This window comes from Mobula hypostoma, chromosome 12 (genome assembly GCF_963921235.1).
Source record: "Mobula hypostoma chromosome 12, sMobHyp1.1, whole genome shotgun sequence".
NCBI classification, from domain to species: domain Eukaryota; kingdom Metazoa; phylum Chordata; class Chondrichthyes; order Myliobatiformes; family Myliobatidae; genus Mobula; species Mobula hypostoma.
The window spans coordinates 41,534,290-41,558,965 of NC_086108.1; the positions used below are offsets into that span (position 1 = coordinate 41,534,290).

A 24,676-nucleotide genomic window follows, 5' to 3' on the forward strand; every position below is an offset into this window, starting at 1 on the left:
TGCGTGCAGGAAGCAGCGCCAATGCAGTCGTCGATGTAGCGAAGGAAAAGTGGGGGACAGATACCAGAATAGGCACGGAACATAGATTGTTCCACAAACCCAACAAAAAGGCAGGCATAGCTAGGACCCATACGGGTGCCCATAGCTACACCTTTAGTTTGGAGGAAGTGGGAGCAGCCAAAGGAGAAATTATTAAGAGTAAGGACTAATTCCGCTAGACGGAGCAGAGTGGTGGTAGAGGGGAACTGATTAGGTCTGGAATCCAAAAAGAAGCGGAGAGCTTTGAGATTTTCCTGATGGGGGATGGAAGTATATAGGGACTGGACATCCATGGTGAAAATAAAGCGGTGGGGGCCAGGGAACTTAAAATCATCGAAAAGTTTAAGAGCGTGAGAAGTGTCACGAACATAGGTCGGAAGGGATTGAACAAGGTATGATAAAACAGTGTCGAGGTATGCAGAAATGAGTTCGGTGGGGCAGGAGCAAGCTGAGACAATAGGTCGGCCAGGACAGGCAGGTTTGTGGATCTTGGGTAGGAGGTAGAAACGGGAAGTGCGGGGTGTGGGAACTATAAGGTTGGTAGCAGTGGATGGGAGATCCCCTGAGCGGATAAAGTCGGTGATGGTGTGGGAGACAATGGCCTGGTGCTCCTTACTGGGGTCACGATCGAGGGGTAAATAAGAGGAGGTATCCGCGAGTTGTTGCTGTGCCTCGGCAAGGTAGAGGTCAGTACGCCAGACTACAACAGCACCCCCCTTATCGGTGGGTTTAATAATAAGGTTAGGATTAGTGCGGAGGGAGTGGAGAGCAGAGCGTTCCGAAGGAGTGAGGTTGGAATGGGGACAAGGTGCGGTGAAGTCGAGACGGTTGATGTCCCGTCGGCAGTTAGCAATAAAGAGATCCAGAGCAGGCAGAAGACCAGAGCGGGGTGTCCATGAAGAAGAGGAGGGTTGAAGACGGGAGAAGGGGTCATCGGTGGGGGTGGAAGAGTCCTTGCCGAAGAAGTAGGCTCGGAGACGGAGACGGCGGAAGAAAAGTTCCGCATCGTGGCGAACACGGAACTCACTGAGGTGTGGGCGAAGGGGGACAAACGTGAGGTCCAGAGCAGGCAGAAGACCAGAGCGTGTAAGATACATTACAGTTTTGTCATACTTTAATTCTCCAATGATAGGTACACAGTTATTCACTACTAAATATTCACAAAGGCAGGTATGATGATTTCCTTGTTTAACAACTGATGTTTGTTTTGCCTTTTCTAATTTTTGATTTGGAGCACATAAATTCTCATAAATTTTGCACATATATAAGTTGTGTATGTTGCTTCAGGTAGTAGTTGTTATCACTGGAGCAGTTTTATAAATAATAAGTACCCCCATTTGCATCTTATCAGAATACATATGTTCTGGATTCTCTTTTTCAATTACTCATCTGCAGCTGGAACTGAACTTATTTTTGTCTGTGTGTTGTTGCACCAAGCCAGTAAATGGCTCCTACTCCTGATCATAGGTCAAAGAATTTCCAAGTAACTTGCTCTTTGAAAGACCCCAAAACTGAATAACAGGAGAGTCACAAGGCAACCGGGAATTTCAAAGTAATTGCTTCCAGAATCTCACCCATAATCAATAGGAAGATGTTAGTAATTGGAGCCCTGGACAAATTCTACCTTCATGTTGGGTTTTTTAGTGAGAGACAAAAGACATCGGACATGGCACATCTTGTGATTCTAATTGAAATTTCCGCTGTTTATATGAGGACCCACTCACTGAAAGTCGGTGAGCTTGCAAGCTCCACAACGCATTTGAGCACAAGGGCAGTTTAACAGCCGTGGGGCTGGAGAGCACATAGGAGCCCCAGGTGATTTGTTTTTGGTGTGACTGATGGCATATCACTGGAAAAGAGATATTTCCTTCTTTCAAAGATGTGCATGTCAATTTGAAATCAATTACTTTTATATAGAAAATAAAAGGCCCTTGGGTAGACCAGAGAGCAGCATTCACCAGCTGATTTGAAGCAAGGATTGTCAGGAAATAGACTGCAATAAGAAAACGTTCACCAGGGAATAATGACATGGAGATTTAGTCTTTTACTGCCAAGAATTTCAGTGACTTCCAGTGATATGGTGTCAATAACCAAGACCCTGTAGCTTTCTTCAAAGGCATGCATTTTCTGAACATGACTGAGAAATGTTTGTGGTTCTGGTGAGTAATTTAACTTAGCTAAATTCATTAAAATTTTAATGCATTTTCTGAAAAGATTTGCTTTAAGAGGGATAGTTAATACAATAATTTGGAATAGTATTTCTCCAACCCTGTGTACTATACAATAGTCCATATTGATTCAAAACTAGTACGTTTCTATGAGGGTCCTGTGGATAACTAAAGTGAGACTTGGTTATCTTAATTGAGACTACAGATAGGTACAACACTTGGCAACAGTGGAAAGCTTTTGAATAATTGGCTCTAATTGGCAGCTCTGCAGAAAAAAATTGTGAAGAAAAAAGACATTAAAGATAAAATTAGTGGATCATTTCTTGCTAATAAGCTAAGTCATCCATCAGTTTGTTTTCATACTTTTAATTGTTTGGCCTTTGAAGAGGAAGCAATTTTATACCATCAGTGTTCTCTAAAAGATAGCAAACGTCCTCAGTTCAAAGTTGGAGAAAAACTAATTTACGTTGTGGGTGGTTTTCTGAGATAGTATTGTGTCAGCTTGATGATTGGATTGGGAAGTAGAGCTAACATAGCCGCATAGCTGATGAAATGAATCATTTCCTAGGTTGCTTCTCTCATCATGGAATGTTTTGACAGACCAAAAGGAGAGCTGTTCTAATTTTAATAGGCTGCAGCTGGATCCTGCTGTGATGAGTGCACTCACTATTACCATACAGTATTTCCTTGTAGAACACTTTAACACCTAGTCTGTTTAAAAGTTCCATTATTGCAATTAACCCTACAAATGCATTAAGTAGCTCCTATGATTTTACAATAATGTTGTTCTTTATTTAATAGGACAATTTAATTATATTAAGATAAATGTGCATTAATTTTTAGCAAAGGTACCTCTGTTACAGTTAGTACATACACACTGGTCTGAAATAGGCCTCTGTTGGTCAGGTTTGACCATGTATATTGCGTCCTTGCAGCCTAGATATGCGAGCCAGGGCAGTACAATATGGAGAACAAGCTGTTGCCTCTGTAGCAAGCTCCACACTCTCCATGCAGCTGATGAAGCCAATGGAGACCAATACAGTTTACCATCAGCAGTATTGTAGGAGTGGCCAGTCAGCGTTGAATGCAATGTAGGACCACCTTAGGAACTCCAGCTCTGGATTTTTGCCTCTGGATTTATTTCCGAAGCCTTCCCCATGTGTGGGTATGCCCGCAAGGAAGCTGAGGTTTGAAACCAGAGTTTTCCTTCTCAATGAGCTGCCAACCACAGCTGACAAGCCCCATCTGCCTGAGGCAATTGGTTTTAAGGTGCCAGTAACCTGCTTTTGCCCCTTCTCCTGTCATTAGAAACAGTTTCGCCACAGGTGAAGACCAGGAGCTGGACTTGGCTGTCTGAGATTATGTGATGCGCACACCGTTGGGAGCATTTAATAGGTAGTGGGAACTTGTACCCATTACCACCCCTGGTTAAAACAACCTTAAGAAACCAAACATTAGTCTGTAAGAGGGAACAAAATGTTGCTTGGCACAAAGAGTATACTGTTCACCTCGAACATGTCCACCTTCAAATGTGGCTTTTAATCTTACTCTTCAAATTAGATAAAATTTAATTCATTAAAAGCTAATTATTTTGAGTCCTGAAGTGTACGTATCATCACCCCAGGTATTAAGCTTCTTTCCATGTTGTCAAGCTCCCACTGAAAGCATAGTGGAAGTGAGAGAATGGAACCTAATCACCAAATATGCCAGACAGAGAACAAGAAACCAAGAGAACAATTAGTTGCAATTACTTTTCACACTGAAATTGGAAAATTAGTTTATTATTGTCACGTACAGTCTACGAAGATGAAGTGAAAAACTTGTTTAGCATTCCTTTTTCTCTCCATTTTTAGTAGCTGTTCTTTCCTATCAGTCTTGTGTGCTTATGACGTTATTCATAACAATAACATGCAAGTAATACAGTAACTAAAGTAACCTCCATACTATGGTTACCATGTCAAGTGATTTTTGTGTATTTGGTCATTTAGTTTATTAGCTTCACTTGTACCAAAGAACAGTGAAAAACTTGTCTTGGATACAGTTCCTACAGATCAACTCTTTACACGAGTGCATTGAGGTAGAGCAAGGTAAAAAAAAATAACAGAGTGTAGAATAAAGTGTTACAGTATAGAGAAAGTGCACTGTAGGTATACAGTAAGGTGCAGTGTCATAACAGGTTAGATCATGAGGTCAAGAATCTATCTTATATTATTAGGGAAACATTCAATAATTTTGTAACAGCATGATGGGAGCTGACTTTAAGCCCAGCTTTATGTGCTTTCAGGCTTTTGTATCTTCTGACCATTGAGAGGAAGAAGAAGAGAATATGTCCAGGGTGGGTGGGATCTCTGATTATGCTGGCTGCGTTACTGAGGCTGTGAGAAGTGTAGACAGAGTCCATGGAGAGCAAGCTGAGCTGTGTCCACAACTCTCTGCAGTTTCCTGCAGTCAGGTGCAGAGCAGTTGCCATACCAAACTGTAATGCATCCAGAGAGGATGTTTTTTATGATGCCTTGACATGATTCACCCACTTCCTGAAGTCAACGTCCAGCTCTTTTGTCTTGCTGGTGTTGAAGGAAAGGTTGTTGTCTGGACACCATGCCATTACGGTCTCTATCACTCTCCTGTACTCTGACCCATTGTGGTGGTGTCACAGATGGAGTTAGAACAGGATGTGACCATGCAGTTGTGAATGTACAGGGAGCAGAGTATGGGGCTGAGGATACCTTCTTTTGGGGCAACAGTGTTGAGAATAATAGTGGCAGAAGTGTTGCTGCCTATATTTGCTGATAGCAGTCTATCAGTCAAGAGATCAAAGATCCAGTTGCAAAGGGAGATGTTAAGTTCCAGACTTTGGAGTTTGGAGATGAGTTTGCTTGACATTATAGTGTTATTAAAGACAGAGCAGTAGTCAATAAACAATAGTCTAACATACGTAGGTGTCTTTACTCTCCAAAGACGGATGTAGGGCCAGGCTGATGGCACATGCCATGGACCTGTTTCAGCAGTAGGCATATGGCAGTGAGCTGAGCTTATCTGGAAGATTGGAGTTGATGTGTGCCATGACCAGCCTCTCAAAGCACTTCATGGAGGTGGATGTCAGAGCCATTTGTCTAGTATTTAGGCATGTTACTTTGTTTGTTTTAGATGCAGGGATGAAAGTGATCTTCTTAAAGCAGGTGGAATTCTCACATTTAGGCAGAAAGAGATTATAAATGTCAACAAATACCCCTGCCAGCTGATCTGCATGGGATATAAAGACATAACCGGGTACATCATCCAGGCAGTGGCTTTCTGCGGGTTTACTCCGAGGAAGACTGAACTTACGTCCACAGTGAAGATTATGAGTGCAGGTGCACTGCAAACTGTTGGGGTAGATGGTGACGTTCCAATCCCCTTCTGGTCCAGACATGCATAGAGTCTATAACCTCACCAAAAAGGGAAGCACTGTTTCCAGTGATACTGCCTGACTTTGTTTTGTAGCCTGATGTAGCGTGTTAATCCCCGCCACAACTGATGGCTGATCTGGGACTCAGTTTTAAACTTGTTACCATCTCTTGGCATCCCTGAGAGCTTTATGGAGAACATATCTCAATTTCCTGTAGCAGTCTGGGTTACCTGATTTGAATGCCACAATATTTGACTTGAGCAGGAGTGGTTCATCCATAGTTTCCAATTTGGGAACTCATAGATTATCTTCTTTGGTGCACAGTCCTCAACAGATTTGCTGATAAAGTCTGTGGTGGTGGTGACGTACTCACCTAGGCTGAGTGCTGAGTCTTTGAACATAGCTGTGTCTACTGGCGGAAAGCAGCTGTGTCGAAGCTCACTTGTTCCCCAGACCAGCCCTGTATGCCTTTCTGCACTGGATCATCACATTTGAGGTTCTCTCTGTATGAAGGGAGGAGCGCTTTACCAAAGTGTGAGCGAGGCTGGTTCAATGGGCATTTTTGATGCTTATCTAACCATGGTCAAAGGCGTTTGGGCTGCTGGTGGGTTAAGAGACATAGTTTGGTAATATGCTCTTGAAATTAGCCTGGTTGAACTCATTGGCAATGATGAAGAGGGACTCAGGGTATCCTGTTTCAAGGCTGTCGACCAATGAGTATAGTACCCTGAGTGCAGGCTTCATGTCTACCTATGGTGGGATGTAGAGTACCATCAGGATAGTTTAAAGTGAACTCCCATGGGAGGGATTATGAGTGAATCTTCATTATTGGATATGCTAGTTTGGGTGAGCAGGAATCTGACAGGACTGTCACGTCTATGCTCCACGGAGTATTGATTAGAAAGAAACCCTCCACCTCTACCTTTGGTCCATATGGTGAATTGAGAAGCCCCCAGGTTGCAAGAAAGTCATATAAAGTATATTAATACATTGAATATACAACATACCGTTTACTGCACCCCTTTGTATCAACAGAGTGATGTGCACTTTGGATTAGCTTGAGAACTCTTCTGAGGATTTCTTTATTACTGTTTGACAATTCTAGGCAGAGGAATTACAAGCTCCTTGACTAGAATCAGAATCCCACTCAGAATTATAATCTTACCTGCTATACTTGTCCACGGGTAGAAGACTGCTTGATGTTCACATGCTAAACCTTTGTCTTATTGTGAGCATTTTGAAACTGTGAAACCTTTGTCTTATTGTGAGCATTTTGAAACTGTGAAAGATTTGCTTTGAAGCGTGATCCAAAATTATACTCTATACTATTAATTTCTTCTGTACCTGTATGCCATCACTTCCCTTCAAAGCTGAAAAATTGTTGGACTTTTACTATTTCTGAGGGGTTAAAGTCAAGGTTGTCTTTTAATTTGCAGCAAGGTCTGAAATTTCCTCTTGTTTGAATAGCTACAACTGGGCAGGGTACTGGAAATGTCCACTGACATCTCACTTATAGAACTCCTGACTCCTTGACTCAAGCCTGATAGGATCAGGCCTGTGTGTGAAGTTTGGTTTGAGTCCAATGTATCCATTGGTTAAACAGTAAACACAAAATGCTGGAGGAACTCAGCAGGCAAGCAGCATTTATGGAAAAAGTACATAGTAAACATAGACATAGAACAGTACAGCACAGTACAGGCCCTTCAGCCAACAATGTTGTGCCGACCCTCAAACCCTGCCTCCCATATAACCCCCCACCTTAAATTCCTCCATATACCTGTCCAGCAGTCTCTTAAACTTCACTAGTGTATCTGCCTCCACCACTGACTCAGGCAGTGCATTCCACGCACCAACCACTCTCTGAGTGAAAAACCTTCCTCTAATATCCCCCTTGAACTTCCCACCCCTTACCTTAAAGCCATGTCCTCTTGTATTGAGCAGTTCTGCCCTGGGGAAGAGGCGCTGGCTATCCACTCTATCTATTCCTCTTAATATCTTGTATACCTCTATCATGTCTCCTCTCATCCTCCTTCTCTCCAAAGAGTAAAGCCCTAGCTCCCTTAATCTCTGATCATAATCCATACTCCCTAAACCAGGCAGCATCCTGGTAAATCTGCTCTGTACCCTTTCCAATGCTTCCACATCCTTCCTATAGTGAGGTGACCAGAACTGGACACAGTACTCCAAGTGTGGCCTAACAAGAGTTTTATAGAGCTGCATCATTACATCGCTACTCTTAAACTCTATCCCTCGACTTATGAAAGCTAACATCGCATAAACTTTCTTAACTACCCTGTCTACCTGTGAGGCAACTTCCAGGGATCTGTGGATGTGTACCCCCAGATCCCTCTGCTCCTCCACACTGCCATTTACTTTGTACTTTGCCTTGGAGTTTGTCCTTCCAAAGGGTACCACCTCACACTTCTCTGGGTTGAACTCCATCTACCACTTCTTAGCCCACTTCTGCATCCTATCAATGTCTCTCTGCAATCTTCAACAATCCTCTACACTATCTACAACACCACCAACCTTTGTGTCATCTGCAAACTTGCCAACCCACCCTTCTACCCCCACATCCAGGTCGTTTATAAAAATCATGAAAAGTAGAGGTCCCAGAACAGATCCTTGTTGGAAACCACTAGTCACAATCCTCCAATCTGAATGTACTCCCTCCACCATGACCCTCTGCCTTCTCCACCTGGTCAAACTTCCCTGGATCCCATGCCTTCTAACTTTCTGAATAAGCCTACTGTGTGGAACCTTGTCAAATGCCTTACTAAAATCCATGTAGATCACATCAACGTTTTGGGCCAAGACCCTTCAGCAGGACTGGAGGCAAAATGATGAGGAGTAGATTTAAAAGCTGGGGGAGGAGAGAGAGAAGCAGAAAGTGAACCGACCATCAAGCCCATCTTTCCCTCCTCTCCCCACTTTCTGCTTTCCGTAGGGATCGCTCCCTACATGACTCCCTTGTCCATTCATCCCTACCCACTGATCTTCCTCCTGGCACTTATCCTTGCAAGTGGAACAAGTGCTACACCTGCCCCTACACCTCCTTCCTCACTACCATTCAGGGCCCCAAACAGTCCTTCCAGGTGAGGTGACACTTCACCTGTGAGTCTGTTGTGGGTGGTCATAAACTGTGTCCGGTGCTCCCAGTGTGGCCTCCTGTATATCGGAGAAACCCGACATAGGAGTCTGTTTCGTCGAGCACCTACGCTCCATTCCCCAGAAGAAGTGGGATCTCCTGTGGCCACCCATTTTAATTCCATTTCCCATTCCCATTCTAATTTATCAATCCATGGCCTCCTCCACTGTTGTGATGAGGCTACATTCAGGATGGAGGAACAACACCTTATGTTCCATCTGGGTAGCCTCCAACCTGATGGAATGAACATTAATTTCTCCAGTTTTGGCCCTCCCTCTTCACCAATTCCCATCCCTTTTCCCTCTCTCACCTTATCTCCTTGCCTGCCCATCTTCTCCCGCTGGTGCTCCTCCCTCCTTTTCTTTCTTCGATAGCCTCCTATCCTCACCTATCAGACTTCCCCTTCTCCAGCCCTGTATCGCCTTCTACAATCAACTTCCCAGCTCCTTGCTTCATCCCCTCCCCTTTCTGCTTTCACCCATCACCTTGTGTTTCTCTCTCCCCTCCCCCACCTTTTAAACCTGCTCCTCATCTTTTTTTCTCCTGTCCTGCTGAAGGGTGTTGGCCCAGAATGTTGACTGTACGCTTTCTATAGATGCTGCCTGGCCTGCTGAGTTCCTCCACCATTTTCTGAGTGCTGCTTGGAGAACATCTGCAGATTTTCTCTTGTTGGTACAGCATTCAGGTTTGTTTAGGTTGGGTCAGATTCAGTACTTTAAGTCAAGATGATTTGCTCAATATTATTGCACGTGTCCTCTATTCTTGATCTATATTTAATATTTCAATCTCAAACAGACCAATAATATGTATATATTAGATGGGGTTGACTGAGATACAAAGGTTGGTTTCGGATCAGCTGTGCTTGGATCAGCTAGGGATGGCTTTTACCTTTATGGTCTAGGTTTAAAAATTTGACGATTTACTTTGTTTACTCTTGCTCTGAAAGTGACTAGATATGTCCAGCATTAAATTGGCTGGAAGGTCTCATTCAACCTCATCCCATCCATTCTTCTGTTGGCTCTTTTCATGAAGTAACAATTCTTCTCTTGTTTTGTTTCTATGTACAGATATTTCAACTGTTCTGATTAAATTTCATCTGTCATTACCGTATCCACTCAATATTTTTTGTAGCTCACTTGTTATCCATGAGTTGTCTCCTCAGAATTAAGTAGTAGTTCTGCTTACTGCTTTGTTACTGTAAGTTTTCTACTATTAAAGCTTAAAAGGTTTAACCAATGCCCATTAAAGCCTGAACCAAAGACACTGGTGTAGATCAGAAATTAAACTTTAATAGCAGGACCTCTGTCATGCTGCCTGAAAATCAAACTTTACCGTCTTGCTATGACATAAATCACAAACCCGTGGTTTAAGTAGCTCTGGATGCATGAAAACATCTGCTTGGAACAGCCAAATCCCAATGCAACATATAGACCCTCCTTCCGGCCCACCCTACTATTTCTACCATCCCCTCTGAAAGAGGAGTGGCCAAGATGATGTAAGCACACCAAGAGTGACACAACACTGTTAGGGTGATATGATGAAACGATAACCAACCATTCAAAGTTCAAAGTAAAATTTATTATCAGAGTATATACATGTCATCACATACAACCCTGAGATTCTTTTTCCTGTGGGCATACTCAGCAAATCTACAGAACAGTCACTGTAAACAGGATCAATGAACAACAATCTGTGTAAAAGCAATTACAAATTATCAATAAATAACAAGTGTGAAATAATATGAAATAACAAAATAACCAGTCCTTAAAGTGAGACCGTTGGTTGTGGGAACACCAGAAATAGAACGAGTGTAGTTATCCCCTTTTATTCAAGAGCCTAATGGTTGAGGGGTACTAACTGCTCTTGAACCTGGTGGTGTTAGTCCTGAGGATCTTGTACCCTCTACCTGATAACAGCAACAAGGAAAGAGCATAGCCTGGGTGGTGTGGGCCTTCGATAATGGATGATGTTTTTCTACGGCAGTGTTTCATGTAGATGCCCAATGCATGTATCATGTAGTGCTCAATGTTTAGGAGGATTTTCCCCATGATGTACCCAGTGGAATCCACTACCTTTTGTAGGATTTTCCACTCAAAGGCATTGGTGTTCCCATACCAGGCCATAGTGCATTTTTACCTCGACCATTGTATTTTCAGTGTAGAATCTGTGCAAGTTAAAGAAAAATAAAATCTGTCTTGATAACAGCTAGTCCAAACCTAACACAAATTTGAGTACTTAACTCCTTTTGCCATTTTCAGCCAAAATTGGACGTCCACTTTAAATACACTATAACAAAATGGAATGTGTTATTGATCTGTTGAGAGCATCAAGTAAATACACTTGAAGTTCTCAGTTTATTATAGCTACTTACTAACCAGATCACCTGAGCAGGATGAGATACAGAGATAGCATGGCATAAATTGGTCAAACCTAAACCATACGGCAATAAACACAATCCAACCCAAACCACACATATAAAGTCAGATTCCACTTGGCTTTCATCAGGGAGGCAAGCTCCATTCCACTTGTGTATATAAAATTATTGTAATCTTTTGTATTTTGTATTTTATATTTCTTTTGTATTCTTTTGCAATTATTGTATTCTAAATTATACCTTCTTAAAATTGACATATTGTACAAGAAATCCAGAAGATATTTGGACCAAAGTGAAATATTCCTTCCTAATTTCTTTCTCAAATTATAGCAGCTATTAAGCTTCATTAGGGTGAATAGCAGGTTATCTGTGATGATTAAATTCTTGGCAATGTCATACATTGCTTAGAACATTGCATGGAAAATAGCCCATATTAAAAAAAAAGTAAGGGAACTTGAGCACCTTTCTGGGGTAAAATAGAAACATATTGCCCTCTCATGTTACCTCTTTATTAAAGAGAATAAAGAAATATTGTGAACAACCAGAACCATCATGACCAAGTCACACAAGAGCCACATTTCCTGTATTTTCTGGTGAGGCACTCACAGAAACAAACTTAATTGAAAATACACAGCTCTTTTCTACAATGCAGCTTTGCATAAATTAAATTTTTTGTAGACAGTATCTGAATACTGCTCTTTAACTTATTCCTCCAACACTTTTACTGATGTTTAGAGTCCAAATGGATTGTGGAAGGAAGTCTTCGATCAACTCTCATTTCAGAAATTGTCCAGTTACTGTGGGAGCATCTTAGTAATACTTTCATCAGGCTTTTCCTTCCAGTAACCAATGGATGCAATTGATTTCTATTTTCTTGATCATACACAGACCGTTTATAGAAGATAAGTGTGATTGTGTCAAAGTTGTTTACTCATCAGATTCTTGTTGAGCACTGCATTCCATTCTTAGAACACAATAAGAAATATCCTTGGCAGGAAATTATGTTTTATTGCCAAAGATGCATTGTGCTGCGTCTTTGTTGAGACAAAAAATCCTCAAACACAAAACTGTTTCCACTGTAAAAAGTTTCTAAAATCAGATTGTTCAGGATTCACCTGTCTGGCATACACATTAAATCCAGATGGTCAGGAACTTATAAGACTCAATCCCCTTATGTGCTTTCACATCCCCTTATGTATCCCTTCAAAAACAGCAAAGGACCAGGAGGGGCTTTTTAGATGGTGCTTCACAATGCACACATCGCAGGTGCCACTCTTAAAATAGACATAAGAGACAGTGTAAGTCTCTATGGTGTGCATTAGAAAAGAACTCACGGGCTCGAGCTATATAGAAAATTCTTAACAGAGCTATAATGAGCTATTGATCCCAAAGTACTGTAGGAGCCAGTGATCTCCTGGTGCTTTCAGATCTGCTGGTTACAAACTTGCAATCGTCATAATTGTCCTTATTATTGAAGGTTGGGTTATCAAGGCTGGAGCTCCCTTTTACTCATGTGAAAGACTTTCTTCTAAAGTGGGAAAATAATTTGTTAATAACAAGAAACGTTATGCTGGAGGTTATTATATATTCAGGGCAATGTGTGTAATAGCATTTAATAAATTAAAAGGATTTGGATATTAAAAGTTTGTGAGACTGGAGTCTGTGATAATGGAAAGCTGACACTTCATGATATTATTTTAGTGTGAATTTCAAATTATGAGTGTTCATTTTCAGATGAAGGTTCTTATTATGAGAAGTCATTATGGTGCTCGGTATATCAATATTCATTGCAGTGGGAGAGTTACGCAACACTCAGTATAACTGTATGTTTCTTATTAGGATGTTTTCGATAGAAAAATATATGGTATCTAGAGGCTTATAAATCTCCTGGATGTTATTGTACAAGGTTAGTAAATGAAAGCTGTCTTAATTTAGATTTTTTAATATTGAATTGTGTTATTGCATAAATTTATAGCATTATTAAGTGCTCTAAAGAGTGTACTGTTAACTTTCAAGATGGAGTGTTTTTAATATTGGTGTTTAATATAACAGGTGAGGAGCTTATTTTAATCATCTGTCAAGGTGACTTTATTTTAAATGATACACTGTAGTTAACTTGTGAAAGAGATCTTTTGTCTAAGGGACATCACTCACAGCCTCACAGGATTCCTGGAGTTACAAAAATCAGAGAGGTACTTTTGAATCCTCAATGCAGGATTCAAAGGAGTATTTTGTATTCAGCAGGATCTGACTAACAGTAAGTTGTTTAGTAACATTAACTGAGGATAAACATTGGTCAGGATACTGTGAAGAATGGTGCCTTGAAAAATTTTATTTCTTGTGGCAGTACAGACTGGCCTTCAGTTTAAAACTTCAGTGGAAGTTTGGAGCCTCCAACAATGCAGCACTTCCTCAGGCCCGTAGGAGAAAATTTGTCTAGATCTCATGTCCATGGCTCTGATTGAGACTATCCAGCTCAGCGGTGAATGTGCTAATACTGAAACACAGCTGTTAGTGTCTTACTTTACATTATTTGTACCTTTCCAGTCAGGTACATGACTTTACCCTCTTGTTGGTCAGGTATGGGGATTAATTACAAACAAGAGAAAATCTGCAGATGCTGGAAGTCAAAGCAATACGCACAAAACATTGGAGGAACACGGCAGGTCAGGCAGCGTCTACGGAAAAGCATAAACAGTTGACAGTTTGGGCTGAATGTAAGTAATATTTGCAATAGTTAGTACAATGTTCTGCTGGAGGAACTCAGCAGTTAAGCAATATCTAGTTGGGCTGGGGCAAGGCGAGAGAGCAGTAGTCGATATTTCAGGTTGAAACCCTGCCTCAGGATTGAGTGTGGAGAGGGAAGATGGCAAGTATAAAGAGAAGAGGGGAAGTGGTAGTTGGTGGACTGAGGAGTGATGAAGTTGGCTGGCCAGCTTAAGCGGGCTAAGGGAGAGCAGGAATGGAGATTGGAGATAGAGGCAGGTGGATGGTAGTGAGGTCAGGCAAAGAAAAGGAAAATGGAGTCAGGTAGGGAGAGGGGAAGGTGAAGGTGGAGACGGTCAGGAAGATGCTAAATAAGAACACAAAGGCTACCAGTACTGGCATCTGAAAAGTAAGCAAGGTGATAATGGGAACCATTATGGAAGAGATGCTGCAATTACAGTGTCAGGAGATCTGCTATCAAGCTGAATCAGTGGAGACAAATAACTGATGCGTGCAAAGCTGGTGCTGGTGTGAGGTAGGCATGGAATTAACATAGTTTCACAGAGCCCCAGAGCGGTGATATGAGGAACTGCAGTTGAAGTTGTGGGCCACAAATGAAGAAATGGAACGAAGAGTCAGTCAGCAGGAGTTTTCACACAAGGGCCGACAACAGAGGAGAGCTGCTTCATCCTTTGAAATATGAATTGGCGAATGATATCATCCAATTTTTTTGTGATTCAATAATAGTAACTGTTGTGTACTGAGAGAAATATCTAATAATTTTCAGCTTGTGAAGCTAGTCATCGTCATGTACTGACAGGAATATCTGACATTATTTAGCATGTGAAGCTAATCAAGACTCATCAGGGTTTGGTGGCAGAGGGCAAGAGCCCCACAATATTTGGCCTGTTATGTCTCTTTCTTCTAAACCACTTTGAATAAACATCTTTCAATTCAATCTTGCTTGATAGGGGATGCCCATGAATCATGGGGTTGAATGAGCACAGTTATTGGTGTCTTTTCAGTCTCTATTCTCATCCTAGGAATGAATGTTCTAAACTTGGTTGTATCCATTGCAGTAGCTCCATGATTACAACCTGTGATATAATGATCAGGGTGATACTTTGATACCTGAGCAAAAGACGTCCCAATGAAATTTAAAACAAAACAGATGCTGGGTATATACTGTGCATTGAATTATCTATTACATACATGAGATATGGAAGTCACTGGATAGGCCAAGGCTTACTAACAAACCCAAATTGTCCCTGAACCAAGTGGCTTGTTGGACCATTTCAAAGATTAGCTAAGAGTCAGCAATATCATTGATTCTGGAGTTGTGCATCAGTCAGATTGTGTCAGGAGTGTAATTTTTCCTCCTTGAAGGACAAAGTGCAGAGGGACAACAGAATTTCTTGTCACTATTTGTCGATGAATTAAATTCAAGTGTCAGGAAGTTATTTTGCAGTTTTATAAAACTCTAGTTGGTCACATCAGGAGTATTAGATTCAATTATGATTGTCCCATCATAGGTAAGATGTCAAGGCTTTGTAGAGGGTGTAAAGAGATTTACCAGGGATTCTGCCTGGATTAGAGGGCATGAACTATAAGGAAAGTTTGGAGAAACTTGGATATGTTTCTCCAGAGTGGCAGAGTTTGAGGGGATATCTGTTAGAGGTTTATAAGGTTATGAGAGATATAGATAGAGTAGACAGCCAGTATCTTTTTCTTATGATTGAAATGTCTTCTACCAGAGGAGATAGACTGAAGCTGAGATAAGTTCAAAAGGAGATGTGTGGGGCAGGTATCCTACCCAATGAGTATGAGGTGCCTAGAATGCATTGAATGGATGATGGTAGGGACAAATACATCAGCGGCATTCAAGGAGGCTCTTAAAATGGCATATGAACGTGTAGGAAATGGAAGGATATGGACATTGCGTAAGTAGAAAGATTAGTTCCGTTAAGTATTTAATTGCTAACTTAATTAGTTCAGCACAACATCATAAGCCAAAGATCTTGTTCCTGTGCTGAACTGTTCCATGTTCCATGTTCTAACATACTAGAATTGCAATTTGAAATCATTGTGCAATGCAAGTAAGATTATAACACAATTTCCAGCCTTGTGCCTTAAAAGCAACAGAAAATGTAGTTTCTTAGCAGAATGCTGAAAATATCATATAGAGATAGGGTAACTAATGAGACAGTACTCCAACGTGCCCATACAAAAAGATCTTTAATGAGAACATTAAATGAGAGGAAACTTAAATTCCTGGGCCATGTCATCAGAAAGGGAGAAATAGAATGCCTTACATTACAAGGCCGTATGCCTGGGAAATGCAGAACAGCAAGGCAAAGAAGAAAATATATAGACACTGTGAAAGAACTAACAGATCTAAGTGTGTGAGATATCATTGACGCTGCATGGGATCGTTCGATGTGGAGTGCCATGATCGCTCAAGCGTATAACGCGCAAAGCACATGAAGAAGAAGAAAAGGTGCCTTAGAAGGACGATTTTACAAACCTTGTTTTCGTCATTCCCCATAAGCATTCAGTGGGAGTTACTATACCAGATAGGCTGTTTACAAAAAGATTTCTGTGGTTCAGCAATCTGCCTGCTCCATTACTCTATGCCACTGGACTCTTCCCCTCCCCACATCAGTACCTATAGGGAACACAAGGATCAGCAATGCGATTAATTGGCTGAACCTCAAAGTTCAAAGTAACTTTTTTTTATCAAAGTACAAATATGCCACCATAAGCAACCTTAAGATTCATTTTCTTGTGGGTATACTTAACAAACCTATAGAATAATAACTATAACAGAATTAATGAAAGACCACCCAACTAGGGCATTCAACCAGAGTGCAGAATACAATGATCTGTGGAAATGCAAAAAGAAGAAGAAATAATATAAATAAATGATAAATATCAAGAATGTGAGATGAAGAGACCTTGAAAGTGAATCTGTTGGTTGTGGGAACATTTCAATGATGAGGCAAGTGAAGTTGAGTGAACTTCATTCTTTCAAAGAGGACCAAAGGTCAAAAGTTTTTATTTATACTGAAGACATTTTATGGGGTGACTAAGTGATAATGTATTGAATATATTTCTCCTTTTCACAATGATGGTCTAATTGCAGAAGTGTTCGTTGATTACACTTTACTTTAATTTATACTTCATTGTCACCAAAAAATTGGTACTAGAACGTACAATCATCACAGCGATATTTGATTCTGCGCTTCACACTCCCTGGATTACAAATATTAAATTTTAAAGATATTAAAAATAGTTAAAATTAGTAAATATTAACAATTTAAATTATAAATCATAAATAGAAAATAGAAAAATGGGAAATAAGGTAGTGCAAAAAAAACCGAGAGGCAAGTCCGGATATTTGAAGGGTACGGCCCAGATCTGGGTCAGGATGAATTCAGTATGAATACAGCACACAGAGTGGTTTTTGTACATTGCCATTTGTAATTTTAAGCTTATATATATCCTCTAATAAAGTTCTAGATTGTAATTAATTGCCCATTTGTTTGCCATTTTGGATGATTTTGCAGTGTAGCATATGTGGAAAATCCATTTTGTCTGTAAGAGATTACTGTGGTTGGATTAAATGAAGTGAGTTCTACTATGGGAAAGTAGAAAAGAGTTGAATGATGATTTGGATGAATGTGTCCCGCCAAACCCAACTGTAGGCACCAATGACAACAGTTGCCTCTGCCGTCAGTTTTGAAGAGGTGCTGGCGATGTGAAAAACAGCTACTTGTAACTCAGGAAACTGTAGGGAAGCTAAGGTTAATGTTCATCGCCATGTCATTTACTTTGCATTCCTCTGCTAGTTTTCTCTTTGGGTGTGTTTTATTAGAGAGAGTCTATTTTCAAAGAAATTAAGGCACACAAAGAAGTAGAAATTATTGTTTTGTTAAGTGCAGAGTTTTGTCCACATTTTTTTCTTTTTGTATTACCTGAAGTGGATGCATTATATGTATTTTGATATTTTTTAAAGAAGTGAATGCTCTTAGGTGAGAGTGTGAATAAAGTCGCAGCTTATCCAGAAAAAATGTGTTGGAGAAAATGAGAAGAGTCTTTTACCATGTCTTTGTTGCATAACTCCCAAAGACCATAAGGCCATAAGACATAGGAGCAGAATTAGGCCAATGAGTCTGCTCTGCCATTCCAACATGGTTGATTTATTATCCCTTTCAACCCCGTTCTCCCTGTAATCTTTGGCTCCCTTACTAATCAAGAACCGATCAGTCTCCGCTTTGAGTATACCCAAGGCTAGATACAGACTGACACTACGAGCACAACCATCCCGCTGCCGACATCAACATCTGCACCAGATGTGGGCAGGATCACAGAAAATAGAGAAAGTCATGTGTTGGAGACTATCAGGTTCTCGTAATCCTGAAATAATTGAAATTCTTTCCAAAAGTGCTGAGTACATTTTTATGATTATAATTTTATGTTGCTGTCAGGTGGGCTCAGTCTTGCCTTAGATTTAAAAGTTTATGAGTAGCTATCCCACTCTAGAGAAAGCAGATTCAATTCTGGACTTCAGTGCAGTACTGTAAAATGTTGCATTTGCTGCAGTGCCATCCTCCAAAGGCATTGATAAAGCAAGGAAATGTCTGGTCTGAGTGACCCTACAATGTCATTTTGAAAATGAGGAAATTTTTTTTGTACCTCTGCACTTACCCACAATCAACATCACTTAGAAAATCAGATAAATTGGACCTTATTACAGATCTGTTAATGGAACCCTGCTGTCTACAAATTCTCAGCCAGATATCTTTCATTACAGAAGTACCTGCCCTCCATTGGAATATCACTCGGCTGCAAAACATTTTGTATTGTTTTATAGATCTAGTAAATATCAAAATTTCGAGCTCTAAAAAGTGCAATTTTAAAAAAGCTTGGAACAGAGCAAAGCCAGGAAATATTACTTGCTTTTCTGCTAATGGAACCTTATTGTACTCTTGCTCTATAAATACATAGTGAAGAGGCTGCTATTCTTAGCTAACTATACACAAACAAACTGTCCTAAGTTAGTCATTGGAAGATAAATATTGTGCTGGTCTATATGGAGATATCATTCCCAATGTTCCCCAGAAGCCACACAGAACAAAAGTGTATTTACAAACCTTCAATACAGTAACAGTTCCAAGGTACTTTGTGGATGAATCATCAATATGTCATATAATCGTTTTACAAAATAAAACAAAGCCATATAAAGAACTATAAAGACAGGTGACCGAAAGCTTTTTAAAGAAATATGTTTTAAGGAACATCTTAAAAAAGGAAAGAGGAATGCTAAGGTTCAAGATTTTGGGAAGTACCTGATTTTGGGACTCACTTAACTGTAGACATAAATGGCAGAGAAATGAAAATTGGGGATGTATAGGAGACCTGAGCTGAAATTGTGCACAGATCCCAAATGGAATAAAATGTGGTAAAGAGGACTGCAAGCTATGACTTTGTTTTTTAAAGCCATGTTTTGCGTGTTTTAAACCAATTATTTTTGTATACATTCCTGGTCAGGGCAAGAATTTCAGCTATATTATTTACAGTCCCTATGCACACATACGGAAAAGCAATGTGAAATCTACCTTATAGGATTTGGGAGAGAGATTGAGGAGACTATATTCAAACAAAGTTGTATGTTCAAGCAACAAATAATCTGCTGGAGGAATTCCTTTCCCCTCACAGGTGCTGATCGGCACACTGAGTTCCTCCAGTGCTTTGTGTGTTGCTTCAGACTCAAACATCTGCAGCCTCTTATGTCTCCTTTATATCTCCAAACTCTGCTGATATTTCCCAAAAAACAAAATGTCACAATGGACAGCGATTTTCAGGAGGGTTAAATATCGGTATAGTTTCATATTGATTCACATTAATCAAAAATGGTAAGGTGGTGATTTAGCAGTTAAAAAGTAATTTCTCAATTCTTTATATTTCATTACATTTTTTTTGGTGATTCTGAGGCACAAATCATCTTTGTGTTTGAAAGTGAAAGAAGTTCTGGTACTTTCCTAACACCTTTCTTGACACCAGATTGTACCAAAGCATGTCCTTCAGTAGTTGTGGTTATACTGGAAGTCACATAGCTGCCAATGCACATAGCAAGGTCCCGCAACAGCAATAAAATAAAATTATAGCTTATCTGTTTTGGTTTTAGCCATAAAGCACAGAAACAGGTCCTTCTGCCCATCATTATCATGTGACCCTTTGCCAATTTATATTAATCCCATTTACCTATATTAGATCTATGTCCTGCTATGTCTTGCTTATTTAATGTTTAAGCATCATGTTTGTATCTGATTACACTACCTCCTCTGGCAGCGAGTTCCATGTATCAGCCACCTTTAGTATATAGAAGACAGAACTTTCCCTTTACATCTCCTTCCCCTCACTGTGAACCTATGCTCTCTTGTGTTTAATAGCCCTACCATGGGAAAATGCTTCTGTATAGTTATCCAATCTATGACTCTTATAATTTTATATACTTCTGTCAGGTCATTCCTCAGCCTCCTTCACTCCAGGAAAAACAAACCTGGCGTGTCCAATTTCTCCCCATAACTAAAGTACTCTACACTCTCTCCAATTAAACTATATTCTTCTAGTTTTGTGGTGACCAGAGATGCACAAAGTGTTCCAAGTGCAGTCGAACTGATCTTCGTAAAATTGTGAAGTCCTGACTTTCATATTCCGTGTCTGACCTAAAAAAGCAAATGTGTCATTGATTTCTATCACTTACACAATGGACTTGAATCCCTCTGTTCATCAACATTCCTTATATAATATTCATTTAACGTATAAAAATTCTACCCAATTTTGACTTACCAAGTAACTTTAACTATAGACCAGGAGTATGGAGGAACTTCCCCTACTCTCTTTCAAGTATTGCCTGGGAATCTTTACATCATCCAAGAATGGGAACAAGATCTCTCTCAGACTTGACATCTCAACACTCTCACCCCACTCTCACCCCACCTTCGCATAAGGAACAGGACTTTTAAAACACAATTGTAAATGGGATTATCTACTAAATTTATGTCTCGCCAGCAATGTGGGACTGTTATTGCTTTTGCCTTTTAATCTCACATTTGTTTCCCATTCCTTTGCTAATGGTGTGAATTTTTCCTGCCAGAATCAACAGCTCCAGTACCCCATCCAAGAAACCTTCCAAAATAAGTGAGCAGGAGGACCTAGAGCTTTGGGGATATTCATTTTTGAGTGCGGAACCAGGGATTATGACCCAAATGGTGAGGTTTAAGATAGGCCATGGGTCCTGAAGTACACAGTGAAAACAGTAAATCAAGACTGAGGATTGCCTCACTCCTATTGTCACAGAAGCCTTCAGTAAGTGAGGTAGGGCTGACAGGGGTGAGTTTCCAGGCCTCAGTGTTGGACTACAGTGCAGAATAACACAAATAATGCCTTCACCTGCAATCTGCGAATGTCAATTTTCCACTTGGAATTTGCAGTGCAAAGCAAGAACAATAACTCCATGTGACACCAGTTCTCTGCTGCCCTTACCGGTTAGATATTAATGATAATTTCAATGTCTCATAACTCTTTCCACGCTGGAGATGGTCTGAATGAGCATCAGGCAGACAGCACACACCCGTCCTGGCCTTTGCAGTATATTCCATGTGTCGTCAAGGACAAGTGGCTCAGCCGTTGTGTTGAATAGTTTCGCAGAGATGGCAAGGCTCCACTAATTCCCATTCCCATAGCAATTTATATTGACTCAATGTACCTATTTCATACAGTTAAAAATTTGCATTTTCCTTCATAGATACTGCCTAACTTGCTGAATTCCTCCTGCGTCTTGTGTGTTGCTACATATTCCAGCATCTGCAATCTCTTGTGTCTCCACTGTTCAAATTTAACTGTGCACTTGGACTAGTATCTGAATTTCCATAGAAACACCCCTAATTATGACCTTAAATGGGCCAGTTTTAGAAAAGTGTTTGGACTGTTGACTTGGTTTTCCTTTGCAAAAGAGGCTTTTTTTAAAATTTTTGCCGAAGTTGTATTACCTTGTGTGATATTGCTATAATAAAAAACTCTTTACATTAGGTTGGACCTTTTATTTCAGTGCCTTTATTTATGCACAGAAATTTCAAACAAAACTATATTTCTTCCTCTGACTGCAGATAAAATAGCAGGACTAGAGCAGTATGTGGATGAATCCAAGGTAGTGAGCCCAACAATCTGATCTTGCAGAAAAATGTTTCATTCATGTACAATTGCCCTGAAGCTAATTGAGAAAAAAAAGGTGGGTTTGATTTCAGGATTTTAAATTTTAATTTTTAATAAAATTCAATAGGAATTTTAATTTTATATTCAACTATATAACATCTATTAATAGGTTTAATATATATAATAGATAATCAATTGAATAATAGGATCAGTATACGGCTCATCTTAATAACAAGAAAGGGAACAAAAACATTTCAAAATGTTAAGTTCATATCAAGGATGGGTGAACTAAACTCTGTGAAATATCATTGCAGGGCTTTTTTTTTGTGTTTGTGTCAGGAAAAAGCAAAATGGTAAAAAGAAAGAAAGGTTTTGTCCAAATGACATCTTTTCATACTGCCCCAGAATACTTGCAGCCAATGAAATGGAGCCACCATTGTAACAGAGGAAACACAACAGGCTAAATATGTAGAGCAAGTTCAGTAAGCAGGAGTATGGAAATGAGGAGTTAAATCTGTTTAACTCAGGGGAAAATGTCTCAGTAAAGAAACTGAGGAGGACACCTGCTCTCCTTTAAATGAGACTTTTACATTCACCTGAGAAAGCGAGGTTTGGTATTGCATCCACAAGACAATACTTGTGACAGCCCTTTTCCCACTACCTCTGTGGTGTGTCAGCCTAGAATTTCTACTCTGTAATGAGACCTAAACACATAATTTTCTGACCTGGAGTTAAGATTACTATAATTTGAAAACAAAAATCTGCTGGAAATCTGAAAGAAAAACACAATTCACATTTCAAGACAAGAATCTGAAGTGATGAAATGTCACTGACCTGAAACAATAAATTGGTAACTTTTCTACAGATGTGCTTGACCTGCTGATTATTTCCTGCATTCTCTGGGTCTTGTCTGCTGTTGTTGGTGTAAACCCAAATTTTTCAGTATAAGTTCAGTAGTTCATGTTTGCACAGTCCTATGACATAACATAATAAGCTAAGTGCCTGAAGTCTGTAACCAAGTATTGAGAATAGCTAGACATAAGCAGTAGTTTCTGCAAATGAATAATGAGCACAGTATGGCTTAGAATGCATAAAACTGCATTATCTTTAATGAAAGACTGACATTGGTTACCAGAATGCTGTTTGTAAAAGTATGATAGAAACTTGCATATAGGCATGATGATGGGTAAGTGACTTAGAGCAGATCATAGCTTTTTGCATGCACAATCCAAATTTCAATCAGTATCCCCAAGGAAAACCTAAACCCATCAAGGAAGCTTTAGGTTTTAACACATGTACAGGAAGACTAAGAAAAGGGATGGAATTCCTACCACAGATCCAGTAGTTCTTGATTTGGTTTTAATACAATTAAAGCTGTAATTTTGTTGCCAAGCGGTAGTTTGTAGCTATGATGACTACCATCAGCTGCCGGAGCATACAGATATTCTCTGACTGTACATTCCTTGATAATGTCAGCTCAGTATTTTTCCTTACATCATAATCTGAAAGAAAGAAGGAATTGCACTTGTTGCAGATGCTCAGCTTGGGAAGAGCTTCTGCTGTTCAGCCAAATTTGCCTCCAAAGAGGTAGAAATTAATCCAATTTTGCTAAAAGTGAAATCTATGATGCCTAAATAAATGTGAACCCAAGCCAAAATTTGACACAGTAACAGCTGTGCTTTGTGTTTTGATTCTGACATTTGGTTCTGTTCAAATAAAGCGTCATCATCCAAGGACAAGTACCTCCCTTGGTACAGCATTGGTAAGGCAGCCTAAATTTTGTACTCCAGTGTCGGCAGCAGTGTTTTGCTGTACAACTTTGTGACTCAGAGGCTCAAGTACTTCCTGCTAAGGTATAACTAACTTCTTGTATTTGTAGTACTGACTTTGTTCTATGAAATTACACACAGAGAAATATACTCATTATTTGTTGCTTCTCTGCAGAAACTTGGTCCATGCAGTTGTAGGAGTACACAAGGACTACCAAGCCTACACTAGAACTCTAAACAAGCTATCCACTTTTCTTTTAAAATAACATTGGGTACTTCATGCTTACAGCTCTGAATAGGATAAGTTATGATATTTCATTGTTCTGCTAATCTGCTTGAAAATATTTCCTAATTTACTCTATCAGAAAGTGTTGTTCACCTCCATCAAATCTGCTATTAACCCTCATTGCTGTATTGAAATGAAACTCGGTATCTCCAGGGCATCTTGTTAAATAAAGCCTGTCATTGCTGGCATTCAAAGCTCTCGTTTTCTTTTTATCAAATATTCCTCTCAAAATTCTGTTTTGTCAGACATGATATTCTGTCCTAAAATAGTGCTGACTTTTGAACAGTGACGGACACCAAGGAAATTTGGGAATAATGTGGGAACATGGATCAACCAGTGTGTGAGTCTCTGGCTCTAGGATCTCACTGAGCAAGTTTCAGTAGCCAAATGGCCTCTTTCTCCTTCACTTCCTTATATTGTTGCCCCCCCCCCCAAAAAGACTAGCAAATTTCTACAGAAGTAGGGCGAAGAGCGTTCTGATGGTTACATCACCTCTTGGCATAGAAGCTCCAATGCAAGGGCTGTGGGCCATTGCAGACATATCTAGTTCCATCACGAACACAACCCTTCCCACCATCTTC

At 40.0% G+C, this 24,676-nt stretch overlaps 1 protein-coding gene across 9 annotated transcripts in view; it reads left to right on the top strand.

Annotated features, from left to right (window-relative positions):
* Positions 1-24,676, top strand: part of nr5a2 (nuclear receptor subfamily 5, group A, member 2) — a 205,718-nt gene that overhangs the window by 32,021 nt on the left and 149,021 nt on the right. The gene's annotated exons all lie outside the window — the stretch shown is intronic.